Genomic DNA, 14,364 nt, shown 5'->3' on the forward strand with positions numbered 1-14,364 from the left:
GTGAATGAGTAGAATTTAAAAGAGGAATAAGTAAAACTTACTGTCTGTTTTCAACTGAGTGCTCATGAATAAAACCCCTGATGGTAAATACACAATAGCTTTCAGTTGAACACATTATATAATGACAAGGAAATAGTATTTGCTTGTTGACCCGACTATAACATACTGAAGCCATATAGTAATAATATAATCAGAGGGTTTCAGGTCTGATGATTTAAAAACATTTCTATTTCTAATGTGTATTTCTATAAGGTAGACTTAATTCAAGTTCTATGACAAATTTTCATGGCTGGTTGTTTATATTTTCATGAATTGATAGGTTATAGAAAGCAGTGGGAAAACAAATGAAATTAAAAGAGTATTAAAAGTATGGCTACGGTGCACCTGGGTGGCTCAGTCAGTTAAGTGTTGACTCTTGATTTCAGCTCAGGTCATGATCCCAGGGTTGTGGGATTGAGCCCTGTGTAGGGCTCCATGCTGAGTATGGAACCTGGTTAAGATTCTCTCTCACTCTTCCTGTGCCCCTTCCCCACTCACATGTGTGCTCGCTGTCTCTCACTCTCCCTCTCAAAAAAAAAAAAGAAGAAGAAAAAGTTTAGGGGTGCCTGTATGGCTCAGTCAATTAAGCATCTGACTCTTGATTTCAGCTCAGGTCATGATCTCACAGCACGTGAGTTGGAGCCCTGCGTTAGACTCTGCATTGACAGCGTGGAGCCTGCTTGAGATTCGCTCTCTCTCTCTCTCTCTCTCTCTCTCTCTGCCCCTACTCCCCACTCATGCACCTGCTTTCTTGCTCTCTCATAAATAAATAAACATTAAAGTTATGGCTACATGAGATGGGATTATATTAGTGTTGCTATCCTTTAAATAACTTTACCATTCATTGGGAAACAGTGCTCTTATTTTTTTTCTAAAAAGACTCTTTAAAAAAATTTTTTTTAATGTTTATTTATTTTTCAGAGAGAGAGAGCACGTGCAGGGGAGGGGTAGAGAGAGGCAGAGACACAGGATCCAAAGCAGGCTCCAGGCTCTGAGCTGTCAAGAGGGGCTTGAACTCAAGAACTACAAGATCATGATCTGAGTCAAGGTTGGCACTCAACCGACTGAGCCACCCAGGCACCCCAACAGTGCTCTTATTTTATCGGAAGCAGAACAGTATGGTAACAAAATCATAAGTTTTTAACGTCCTGGCAGAGCTATCTATTAGTTTTATAACTAATACAAGTTACTTTTCTGTACCTTCTTTTCCTATTCTTTCACATAAGATGATAGTACTTAGGTGTATGGCTGCTTCAAAGGCTAAATGAAAAGCAGATCTGTAAAATAATTAGCAATACAATGCCCAGTTCTCAGTAAGGGCAACCCTTCCCCACAGTGATTTTGTCACTCCTCAGGATATTTGGAAAGCCTCTTCCATGCCTACAGGGTCTGTGGCACAACCTCTGGAATAATCTTAATGCTGATGCTCAAGAAATCTAGTTCGGGTTGTTTTGTTTTGTTTTGTGTTGTTTAGTGTTTCAAGGAGGGGAGGTTGAAGGAAGATTTTATTTTTGAAAAACCAAAAACAAGAAAAATTAACTCAGAGCTAAGTTAATGGGTGATCAAATTTGAGATGTTAGCAAAGTGTGTCAATAAAATTTGGATTGTAGACTGACCCTGAAAGCAACTCCGGAACAGAGAATTTCCAGAGAAGTGTTGAACAGAAACAGCGTTTGTGTAATCAGTTTCAGATAGATAAGTTCTTTATGTTTAAGTGTCAGCTTTATTTTATTATAATCATACCTCATTTCTGTGGAAAGTGATGCAAAACAGCATTGATAATAGAGACTAGCAAAGTGTGAGGAGAAAATAAAACTGTAGCAAATACATAGAGGCCGTCCTACTGGCATAGAGTTAATTAAAATGTTTAAAAATTCTATCTTTCTATACAACTCAAGCCTGGGTACAAACAATTTTAAAAGTCACATTTCTAAATCTAACTATAGTAAGACCTATCACATTATCTCAGAGCAGAGCAGTCCTACTTTGTCTTCAACTCAGTATGCCTTCAAATGAAGATACCTTTCTCTTTTTAAAAAAAACTTTTTTAGTAATTAATTTATTTAGAGAGAGACGGAGAGTGAGTGGGGGAGGGGCAGAGAGAAGGAGAGAGAGAGAATCCCAAGTAGGCTCCGCAAGCTCAGCACAGAGCCTGATGTGGGGCTCAAACTCGTGAACCACTTATCTATCTGAAACTGAATCCATGGGAGTGGAAGAGAGCACCTGGACACAGGATGCAGAAAGATGAGAGGCTGAAAGTGACTGAGACAGCAATGTTCACAGAAGTCAGAGGAGATGCAGAAATGAGCAGGCCACTCAAGGTCAGAGTGCCAAGCAGTTGTTAATGCTCCAGGGGTCAATTCACAAGTGTGTATTGAATTTAGAGTTTGGGAGAGCACTGAAATGGGCTAAGCTGTCCCTAGCAGTTCAATATATAGTGGCCAAAATGAATTGAATAGGGAGAAGGAAGGGCCAACTGTGAGGATAAACGTTCAATAAGCTTGGAATGACAAGAAGAAGAGAGAACAGTTCATTGAGGATGAAATCTGGCTATTTGAAAAAATGAAGCTCTTTTGAATGTTTTTTGTGAAAAAAAAGGGAAGGAGCCAGAAGGTGGAGAAGGCAGTGTCTGTTGTGTCCTGGGCTATCTACAAACCCTTTCACACATTATTTGATTCCATTCTCATCGTCACCTTGAAGTAGGGTCTCCTGTCCACTTGACATATGGGGCTTGGCATGGCTAACTAACTTACCCAGAGGGGTGAGGATTTGTTGGGCTACAAAGACCAAATACTTTCCACCACATGTTACTGTTTCCAGGCCTTTCTCACTCCTTTAAAATTTGTTGGTTCAGATTTAGAAGGAGGTGGGAAGGAATAGGGCCAATGTCACTGTATAGAGGCTGCCTCAGGAGCAGTAAGAATACTATCGCCATGACAAGAGGCAGGATGTAAAGAAGAATCTGAACAGAGTAAGGCCTGGAGATGGACACAGGGAGCTGAGGGGACATACCAAGCCTAAGTTGATCGTCTCCTAAGAAGGGGGAGCAGAAGAGGGTAGAGTGAGGATATAAAACACTAACTGGATGATTGACAATTAGAAATCATCACTGAATAGCAGTGTTTAAAGTACTTTGGTAAAAGAAGGGAAAGTTGGTTAAAGATTTTAAAGATTTTTTTATCCTATCTGAAAATGCTTTCACTTTCTTGGGATTTAAAAAAAGAAGGAGAAAGCAAAAAGGAGCCAAGTTAAAAAAAAAAACAAAAAAACAACTTTCTAAAAAGGGGTAGGAAGAATTAGAGGATCACTATATGGTAGAAAAACTATATGAAAGTATTTTTATGTTTATATAAATTTAAGTTCCATTCCCTAAAGAATAAGTGATAAAATATCAAAGAACTCCAGATTCTTAAGATGATGTAGAGAACCCAAGGCCTTCTGATATAACAGAGAGCACTGAACCCTGGAGTGAAGAGCCTTCCTGGAATCCTGGCTTTGTCACTAGGTAATTCCCATCATCCTCTAGGTCTGTTTTCTCAGCTGCAAAATCTAGGGGTTGATCTATGATATCTGAAGTGCTTTTGAGCTCGGAATAACTGTGCTGGTGTTTGGATGCAGTATAACATAATAGTTAGGAGCACAGACTTTGGGAGTTGGGATGCTACTGTATCTCAGCACCTCACACCCAAATTGTACAACAGTAGGCAAGTGATTAGCCTCTCTGGGCCTCAGTTTCCTTATCTGTCAACTAGGGATACTAATAGTGAGTAACCCACTAAGCGGTTATGAGGATTCAATGAAAAAAATCTATAAAAAGTGCCTGAGAACAGTAAGTACTAGAGAAATAGAAGCTATTATAGTTATAGCCTGTTATAGATGCTGTTATTCTGATACTGTTGCCACCACTGAGTTCACACAGTTGCACCTACATGTGGTTGCAAGGAACAGAAGGTAAATGGAATTAACCAATTGGAGTGTGCCAGGTTCCCCTTTTGGGAAAGGAATGAAAGGAATCTTCAAAGATCTGAGTGGTCAGGACCTCTGAGTTATGATTCAGCCACAGTCAACTGTCAAATTTTCCCACAGCTCAGTGGAAAGTCACTGAAGACTCCGTGAAAACAGTGCCACCCCTCCTTCAGTGTTTCTCTGCTGGGACATGCTGCTGACTCTGGAGGTCTGACTGGATCAGTGTTCCAGCAGGGAGAGGATAGGATCTAAGCACGCTTGGTAGATTTACCAACCCAAGTACTAAGCATCTGCAAGTGCTTCTGATGTGCCAACAGTGTTGCAAGACTCAAGCCTGTGAGACTTTGTTGTCAACCCAACTGTGGGGCACCATTGTTGTGGGTGTATGGATTGTTTTTCCAGGCAGGAACAATGATGTAGTGAGGGTCACAGTTTCTTTCAGAATTTGGAATCTCAGGTCTCCATTCCCTGTGCCTTTCTCTGTGTGTAAAGATTATGGACACCACCTTGAGAGAGAGCACATATTAGTGATAGTCACTAAGATTTTAAAGTTTTCTCAAATTACCCCAGCAGATGGGGTGCCTGGGTGGCTCAGTCAGTTAAGCGCCTGACTTTGGCTCAGGTCATGATCTCAAGCCTTGAAGGCTGGTGAGTTCAAGCCTTGTGTTGGGCTCTGTGCTGACAGCTCAGAGGCTGGAGCCTGCTTCTGATTATGTGTCTCCCTCTCTCTCTGTCCCTTTCCTGCTCACACTCTGTCTGTCTGTCTCTCTCTCAAAAGTAAATAAACATTAAAAAAATTTTTTTTAAATTACCCCAGCATTAATGTCCATTAATGTAACTGGACACAGTTTAAACAAAAGTGGAAACACTCACACATTTGCTTATAGTTCTAACATCTTTTGAAATCTTCTTATGTCACTTTCTCAAATTTGAGTTCAAGATCCCTTTTGTTGAGTGTTTCTCCCCCTTCCTCTTTTTAGTCTTGCAGAGGAAACCTGCAGCTAGTCCTGCCCTGTGATGTTCAAGTAACTGTTGGTGACCTGCTAAAGCTCTTTTTACTTCTTATGTTTGCACTTTCAAGAGTGGACATGGTATGGTGCAAAGCTAGTTTGGATTTTTCCCTGCATTGAGGCCTACTCAATAAAGGAATAGACTTTAAAACCTAGGTCTTTTGTCTAGGTGGGAACTTCTTATAGCTGACCCAGGACCAGATCCTAGATGCCATTCACCAGACATTGGTCATCATAACACACCTTTTAATAGCATTTTAGGGGCCCTGGCATCTTCACTCTGAAAATTTCTGCTCTTAGCCTCACCATTTCTCTGTGTACTTTTTTGTCTTTAGGTAGATCACTAGGGTCTCTGCCCTTTGCAGAATAATCTACTCCATGGTATTTGAAATGACATACAACATCTTTATAGATAAAGATACTGAGGCCCAAAAAAAGATAATATACTTGCCCAAGTTCATACACACATTAATAGAGGTCAAGCCCAGAATGCTGACTTCTCTGAATCCTGCTCTGTACTGAATCTGTTAAATTAGTGAGCATCTTCTTTTAAAGGAGGGGTTAGGATGAGTGAAGAGAATGAGACTCAATGAAGAAAGGATAGGGCTGAAGCATAGAACCCAGGCAGAGAGAGGGCTCTGGTTAAGCAGAAGGCCCAGGCAAGCAGTGGGTAACTGGTTATGGGTGGTTAGAGGAGATGCCACAGGGTGAGAAAAAGGCACAGAGAGAGTTGAGAGACCACCACTGCTTGTCCTACTTGAAAATCTCACCCAGCCAAACAGATACAAATACCCCTCTAGAACTTACTATTTCTACAGCTGTGAAATAACTGCTGCTTATCTTTCCTCCAGGAGATTCCTTGGAATGAAACCAATGGGAGATCAGGGTTTGGGAGAGTCTCATCAGAGCAGATGGGCCAGCAGCAGCCAGAAAGCTTGTTGCCTTTGGCTGAGAGCACCATCCTGGATCTGACGTCTTGTGAGTAAACCCCAGCAGGCTCAGCCTTAGGCCAGAGTGAAGTTGGCCTGCTTCTCCTTGAAGAGGAACCTAATGTACTCCCACATCTTCCCTCCCCTCTTGTTGATGTGAAAATCACATTCCCAGAGAGCTCTTCAACTTAAAGCCATGTTGCCCATTAACAGCCCTTGGGAGGATGGCTTCTTAGTGCTTTTGGTCCCTTGGTATATTTGAAAGTATGCTGCATGAATGATCAGGAGGCCTGGGTTCTGGTTCTGACCCAACCACAGTTTTTCTTGGGGCCTTAAGCAAATTTTTCCTCCCTAGGCCACAGTTTTTCCTAGCTATAAGGTTGTTTATAATAACGATAGTTTCCATTTAGGAAATATTCATTTTTATGTGCAACGTATAATTTCATAGAATTCTTTCAATAATCAGTCCTATGAGATAGGCACTGTTATTGTCCCATCTTACAGATAAGAAAACTGAGGCTTAAGAATTCTCATCCCCTAAACATCCTATTCAAATCTCTAGCCCCCACCCCTGGCCAACACTCCTTTCTCTGCTTTATTTTAGCTATAGCACTTAGTTCCACATGAAATACTATATATTTTACTTTTTTGTTTGCCCTTTCCCCCTACAAGACTGTAAGCTCCATTAAGGAATGGATTTTGTCTTTATATTGTTGTTGCTCATTTGCTGTGTTTCCAGGGTTTAGAATAGTGCCTGGTACATGGTAGGCACTCAAATATTGGTTGAATGAATAAAGTGGATGAGTGATTTCTTGGTAGGAGTATAAATTGGACTCTATAGAAGTCAATTTTGCAATGTTAATTTTCTTTTTTTTAAGAAAAAGCTCCACACTGGGTATATCCAACATGGGGCTTGAACTCATGACCCTGAGATCAAGCGCTGAGATCAAGAGTCAGATGTTTAACCGACTGAGCCACCCAGGCACCCCTAGAGAATATACTCTTATGGTACACTTGTTTTTTTCTTTGTTTTTTGTTTTTTATGTGTTTTTTTTAGTGGATACACATTTTATTTTTATTTTTATTTATGTATTTAATTTGGCACACTATTGTCTTTTAAGTTTTCTTTTTCAGCAATCTTACTGAGATACAAGTCACATATCATATCATTCACATATCATATCATATCATATCATTCACATATCGTTTACATTCATTTATTAAAAAATTTTTTTTAGTGTTTATTTTTGAGAGAGATAGAGCATGAGCAGGAGGCGCAGAGATAGAGGGAGATACAAAATCTGAAGCAGGCTCCAGGGTCTAAGCTGTCAGCAAAGATCCCAATGCGGGGCTCAAACCCATGAACTGCAGGATCATGACCTGAGCCGAAGTCAGATGCTGTTTTTTGTTTTTTTTTTTAATTTTTTAAATGTTTATTTATTTTTGAGAGGGAGAGAATATGAGCAGGGGAGGGGCAGAGAAAGACACAGACACAGAATCTAAAGCATGCTCCAGGCTCTGAACTGTCAGCATAGAGCCCAACACGGGGCTCAAACTCACCAGCCATGAGATCATGACCTAAGCCAAAGTTGGATGCTTAACTGACTGAGCCACCCAGGTGCCCCATCCATTTAAATTATTTAATTCAGTGGTTTTGCTATATTACATTATTAATTTTTTTTAATTGTGGTAAAATATGTATAATATAAAATTTTCCATTTAAACCATTTTAAGCATATAATCAGCAACATTAATTACATTCACAAAGTTGTACAACCATCACTACCTTTTCCAAAACTTTTTTTTTTTTAATTTTTTTTTTTCAACGTTTATTTATTTTTGGGACAGAGAGAGACAGAGCATGAACGGGGGAGGAGCAGAGAGAGAGGGAGACACAGAATCGGAAACAGGCTCCAGGCTCTGAGCCATCAGCCCAGAGCCCGACGCGGGGCTCGAACTCACGGACCGCGAGATCGTGACCTGGCTGAAGTCGGACGCTTAACCGACCGCGCCACCCAGGCGCCCCTTTCCAAAACTTTTTTACCCCCCAAACAAAAACTCTGTAACCATCATAATAGTCTTTTGTAATGTTTGATTTTTAAAAATCTGTGCATGTGTTACTTTTTTATTCTAAAAACTAATTTAAAAAAGAAAGTAAGTCAGGCTTAGAAATTTAATAACTTGTCAAAAATTCCATAGCTCAAAAACAAAAACAAACAAACAAACAAACAAAATTCCATAGCTCATATTCCATGGCAGCAACCACCAGTTTAAAAATGAAATAATAAAAATTCTTACAAGAATCAGATTTTTTTTTTTTTTAAGTTTATTTATTTTTGGGACAGAGAGAGACAGAGCATGAACGGGGGAGGGGCAGAGAGAGAGGGAGACACAGAATCGGAAACAGGCTCCAGGCTCTGAGCCATCAGCCCAGAGCCCGACGCGGGGCTCGAACTCACGGACCGCGAGATCGTGACCTGGCTGAAGTCGGATGCTTAACCGACTGCGCCACCCAGGCGCCCCACAAGAATCAGATTTTAATCATCTTTCTGGTCACTGTAAGGGGTGTTAGATATAATCTAACCCCTTCATTTTACAAATGAGATAACAGACTCAGAAGTAAGATAGCCATCCCAAGTCAGGATGTGCATCAGAAGCAGGCCTCCTAATCCAAGGGATGGTGTTCAGAGTGGGTCACAGAAGAGGTCTCTTGCCCTTGACAAAAAGTGAGGCTTGAATCCCTCCTGCCCAAAAGGGATTTAAGAATCTCCCACTTTAGATAATTCTTGTATGTACCCTGTACCATACTGCCTTACTCATAGGGGATAAGGCCATTGTACCCTGATATCATTGTTTCTGTTCATCTGAAACCATGTAGCAAACCTTCAGCACATATCTCAATTTTTACTTCCAAGAAAATGTCTGATTCCCCTAGCACATCCAAATCCCCACTTGATTCTTAACTCTTATGAAACATTATTATTTAAAGCACATAATTAGCAATCAGAGAATGATGTGAAACATTTTACAGCTATGTCAATTTATGAATCCATTCTGCCCACTAGTGTAAACTCCAGGAAGACAGGAATTGGGAGGTTGATTCCTTGTAGTAGGTACACAATAGATAGTTGATTGGGTTAATTGAGCTGAAAAATAGCTATGGTATGAGATATGAGTTTGGGGGGTTTTGTTTTTGGTTTTTGAGATGTAACTTGTTCAAAGGGTTCCTCTGTGCTTCCCAGAAGAGATGCCTACTAGATCACAGAACGTTGAAATTGATGGAGGTTGTGACTATTCCATCCCCTGGTCACCAAGAACCAAGTATGATCCTTCCTTTGTCATACTTATCTTGGCGTCAATAACACCCTCATTTATGTGATTGCTTACAGTTCCCCCTCTCCTCTACCCCCAATAGACTAGAAGTTCCACAAGAAAATAGACCATATCTGTCTTCGCTCACCATTGTATCCCTAGCACCAAGCCTAGTACATAGTAGGTATTCAAGAAATATTAGTTGAAGGAATGAATGAATGAATATATCACCTTGTTTTATAGATGAGAAAACAGAGGCACAAATAGGTGTGGTTCTTAATGACAAAGCTACGATAAGTCTTTTAGTTTTCCTTTGTGTTCTCTCAGTATTGGAATTGGAAAATCTTGGAGTCTAGTGTCTCTCATTTTACAAATGGGAAACTGAGGCCTAGAAAGGGGAAGTACTCACTCAAGTTCACAGAAGAAAGTACTGGCAGAACCAGGCCTAGAACTCAGGTCTCCTGACTCCCAAGCTAGTGCTCGTTCTTTGTAAAGACATAGAAAAAACAAAGCTAGATTGGGCTTATTGCCAGGCCCCTGCAGGAGGTCACATAGCCAAGCAGCTCTCAGAGTTCTTGTCTATTCTTAGCCTGAACTCTTAGTGACTCTGGTCTTCAGCAGCCTTTTTCCCCCTTTTTCCTTTGCATTTGGTTTTTTTTGTGTATATGTGGTGCATATTTTAAATAAATGGTGCTACGTGTAGGAAATGGTCTTCAGCACAGTCCTTCTACAGAGGCCCTGAAAAGAATAAACGTGAGAGAGGGGCCCTGAGAAAACAATTGGCTTCCCTCCTCTGAAGTGACCCCAGTGCCCCAGAGCCACTCTCTGTTGCTTCTCACAACTGCCAACAGGTTAAGCTCCTCACACAATAAGAAGGAAATCACTAGAAAGAATTTACAAGGAGAATTGGCTGTTAGTATGGGCTGCTGATGCCTCACTTTGATGAAGACCAAAAATTACTTCTTCCCAAGCTGTGGTGCCTTTTCTTTCTTTCATTTTTTTTTTTTCTTTCTTTCTTTCTTTTTCTTTTTGGCTGTGGTCCCTTTTCTAATTTCTGCCTCAACTTTCCACCTATAAGACATTTATCAGCCACCAAAAGTGAAATAGGGGCACCTGAGTGACTCTGTTGTTTGAGTGTCCTACTTCAGCTCAGGTCATGATCTCCTGGTTTGTGAATTCGAGCCCCGCATCAGACTCTGTGCTGTCAGCCTGTCAGTGCACAGCCTGCTTTGAATCTTCTGTCCCGCTCTGTATGCCCCTCCCCCCACTTGCGCTCTCCCAAAACTAAATAAACATTTAAAAAATGAAATAAAACTCCTTTCTTTTAAAAAAAATTTTTTAAATGTTTATTTTGAGAGAGAGAGAGAGACAGAGTATGAGCGGGTGAGGGGCAGAGAGAGAGGGAGACACAGAATCTGAAGCAGGCTACAGGCTGTGAGCTATCAGCACAGAACCTGACAAGGTGCTCAAACTCAGGAACGGTGAGATCATGACCTGAGCCAAAGTCAGTTACTTAACCAACTGAGCCACCCAGGTGCCTCAAAAGCTCCTTTCTGATACAACATTCTAGCCTCTTAAAACCTCCTTCTCTACCTTGCCAAATACGTATTCTGAGCAAGTAATTTAAGCAGCTACCGACTTTGGTTATTTGGAAAGGACCAGAAACAGAAGATAGAAAGTAGCTAATATTTCAAAAGTATAAATGACCAATGAGAAGTTGGTCTACATCAAGTTCAAAGGAGGCAGAATTTACTCTGGGCTAGGCTAGGTCAAAGAAAATTCAGGGGAGCAATTTGAGCTAGGTCTTGTGTGTAGTTATCTCCTGTTGTATAACAAATTACCCAATTTTGTGTATTAGTGTCTATTGCTGAGTAACAATAGTGTCTATTGCTGAGTAACTACCTCAAAAGTTAGTAGTTTAAAACAATAAAGATTATGTCACAGTTTTTGTGGGTTAAGAAACCAGGTGCAGCTTTGCTGGCTACTCTGGCTCAAGGTTTCTCATGAAATTGCAGTCAAGCTCCCAGCCTAAAGGCTGAACAAGGGGGTAGAGGAAAAAACAATTTCAAGTTCACTGAAGTGGTCATTGGAAGGCCTCAGTCCCTCATAACATAGGCCTCTCCACAGTGCTGGCTTCCCTTAAGAGAGACCAAGATGGAAGCCTCGGTCCTTTTGTAACCTAGTCTCACAAGTGATATCCCGTCACTGTTGCTGATTCTTTTCATTAGAAGCAAGTCACTAAGTTCAGCCCACATACAAGTGTGTGAATACCAAGAGGCAGAGATCACTGGGGGGCCATCTTAGGGGCTACTACCACACCTTGCTGGATGGATAGGATTTAAATAGGCTAGAAAGCGATCTAGGTAGGGAATAAGAATGAAAGTACAGAGCTTAGAAAGGTTTGATTGGCGTGATTTGTTTGGAGCAAGGCATATGAGGAGGAGTGTAGAAGGTAACTAGAGAGGTTGACTGGGCCCAGACTGAAATGGATTCTTAATTTTTTTTTTTTTTTTTATTTTAGAGGGAGAATGAGAGCATGGGGGAGAGGGGCAGAGGAAGAGAGAATATCCCAAGCAGGCTCCATGCTCAGCGCAGAGCCCAGTGCAGGGCTCGATACCCAACCCTGAGATCATGACCTGAGCAGAAATCAAGAGTCAGACGTTCAACCATCTCGAGCCACCCAGGTGCCCCTAACTGAATTTTTAAATGCCAGGCCATAGAGTTTCATTTTTATCCTCATGCTCTTATCTATATTTTCCCACTCAACTGTAAGCTGTATAGGAACAGGAGCTATGTCTATTGTATTCTTATTGTATCTATGATTTAGAATAGAAGTGGGCATGTAGTAAGTGATTAAGAAAATTTGTTGAATGAGTAAACCTATTAAGTTAATGTGTGAGGAGTAATGCAGAGTTACCAGATTTGTCTTTTTATTTAAAAAAAATTTTTTTAACGTTTATTTATTTTTGAGACAGAGAGAGACACAGCATGAATGGGGGAGGGGCAGAGAGAGAGGGAGACACAGAATTGGAAGCAGGCTCCAGGCTCTGAGCCATCAGCCCAGAGCCTGACGCGGGGCTCGAACCCGCGGACCGCGAGATCGTGACCTGAGCTGAAGTCGGACGCTTAACCGACTGAGCCACCCAGGCGCCCCCAGATTTGTCTTTTTAATTCTAATGGAATTCAACCTCAAAAGAAGCCCATGGGGCACCTGGGTGGCTCAGTCAGTTAAGCATCTGACTCTTGATTTCAGCTCGCATCATGATCTCACAGTTCATGAGATAGCCCCACGTCTGGCTCTGCACTGACAGCAGGGATCCTGCTTGGGATTCTTTGTCCCCATCTCTCTCTGCCCCTCCCCTGCCTCAAAATAAATAAATAAATAAATAAACATAAAAAATAAGAAGTCCACATAATTACTTTTGGAGTTCCCAACCAAGATTTAAACTTTGTCTCCTATTTCTAAGGTATCATTATTTCAATTACCCAGCACATAACAAAGAGGAAAGTTAAGTTTTAATCATGGACCTATATCCTTCCCTTGGACTACAAGCTCTTTAAACAGCTTATCATTCTGTTAAGCTTCAGAATCTTGGCATACAGGCAAAAGAAGGCAAACTTGGTGTCTAAGAGCAGACAAAGCCGGTTTCCATTCACTCAGCAATTCAGGAACATAATCCACAACTAGACAGGACAAGCTCCTAACAGGGTCCTGACCACCAGCCACATTGCCTCCTCCCCTTGCTGGCTGGCCAGAGTGCCTCTAGGAACCATTTTTGTGCATTATTCTTCAGTATGAAGGGAGAATTTGTTCTGGGGAAGGGAGTAAAGGAATCAAAACTGTTTAGGTGAGCATTCTAGTTTGCTAGAGCGGCCATAACAAAATACCACAGACTGGGGGGCTTAAACAGCAGAAATCTACTTCTCACAGTTCTGGAGGCTAGAAGTCCAAGATCAAAGTGTCAGCAGGTTTGGTTTCTCCTGCGTCCTCTCTCCATGGTTTTACAGATGGCCACCTTCTTGTTGTGTCCATGGCCTTTTCTCGGTGAGCATACATCCCTAGTTGTCTGTTCTCATCTTATAAGGACACCAGTACTATTGGATTAGGGTTCCATGCTTGACCTCATTTAATCTTAACCACCTCTTTAAAGGCCCTGTCTCCAAACACAGTCCCATTAGGGGTTAGGATTTCATCATAAGAATCTGGGGTGGCGGGGGGTGGGGGGCACAATTCAGTCCATAACAGTGGACAAGGTTTATTATACATGGGCCTCCTGTCACCTCATCCATGCTGTTCTAAAGGAATGATAATCTCCTATCTGCAGAGATGGTGATCAATAATTCTTAAAAATTCTTCACATCCACTGTCTCACGTGACATTACAATAGCCTCCAAGAGGCTATTATAACAGAGGTGGTGGTGTTACCTCTCCTCTACAGATGAGAAAACCACCCAGATGAGGGCTCACAGGTTCATCCAATCACAAAGTCTAGAATCCAGTTTCTGGCTCCTGAACCAGTCTCCTTAATGCTCTGCCTTGGGATTATCTGCTCTTGACCATTCAGGAGCAACCTCTGCAACATCCCTCCCTAGATTCTAACTGCCCATGTTTTTTTCCTCCTGCCCTCCTTTATCAAAACTTACCCACCTTTCAAGGTCCTTCCATTTGATTTTCAAAGTGACAACCAGATGGCTGAAAAAAAACTGTGAATAATCCATGTTGATTTGTTAGTGAGAGATTAATTAGGAGGGATCCTGGCCAATCAGATTAACAATCTATATTTTATAGCTTGCAAAATATTTTCTTCACATACCACATCTAACTTACTTCCATGCTAACCAAAATTCTATGAAGTAGATGCTATTATTAGCCCTGATTTTTAGAAAAAGAAACAGCCTCAGACATTAGAGAGTCAGCCTAACAGGCAAGTAGCAGAGGTAGAACTTGAACCAAATACTGTGTGCTCTTTTGACTGTGTCTTGTTCCACTGCCAAACTTTACCAGTTTGCTTAGAATAGTATTTTGTTGCACAGATGTTTTCCTCTAAATATCCCAAGATGTGGCTCCTTCCCTTCCCTGTTGAATCTGTGCTGACCTACCCTCTGTT

The 14,364-nt window shown here is 41.3% G+C and overlaps 1 long non-coding RNA gene across 1 annotated transcript in view; it reads left to right on the forward strand.

The window, feature by feature from the left end:
• LOC123587465 overlaps window positions 1–14,364 on the forward strand; it is a 52,182-nt gene that overhangs the window by 10,360 nt on the left and 27,458 nt on the right. The window contains exon 2 of the long non-coding RNA XR_006707335.1: window positions 5,867–5,993. This is a non-coding gene — a long non-coding RNA (uncharacterized LOC123587465). The remainder of the gene's footprint in view (window positions 1–5,866; window positions 5,994–14,364) is intronic.

The sequence above is a fragment of the Leopardus geoffroyi genome, chromosome D3, assembly GCF_018350155.1.
Source record: "Leopardus geoffroyi isolate Oge1 chromosome D3, O.geoffroyi_Oge1_pat1.0, whole genome shotgun sequence".
Classification (NCBI taxonomy): Eukaryota; Metazoa; Chordata; class Mammalia; order Carnivora; family Felidae; genus Leopardus; species Leopardus geoffroyi.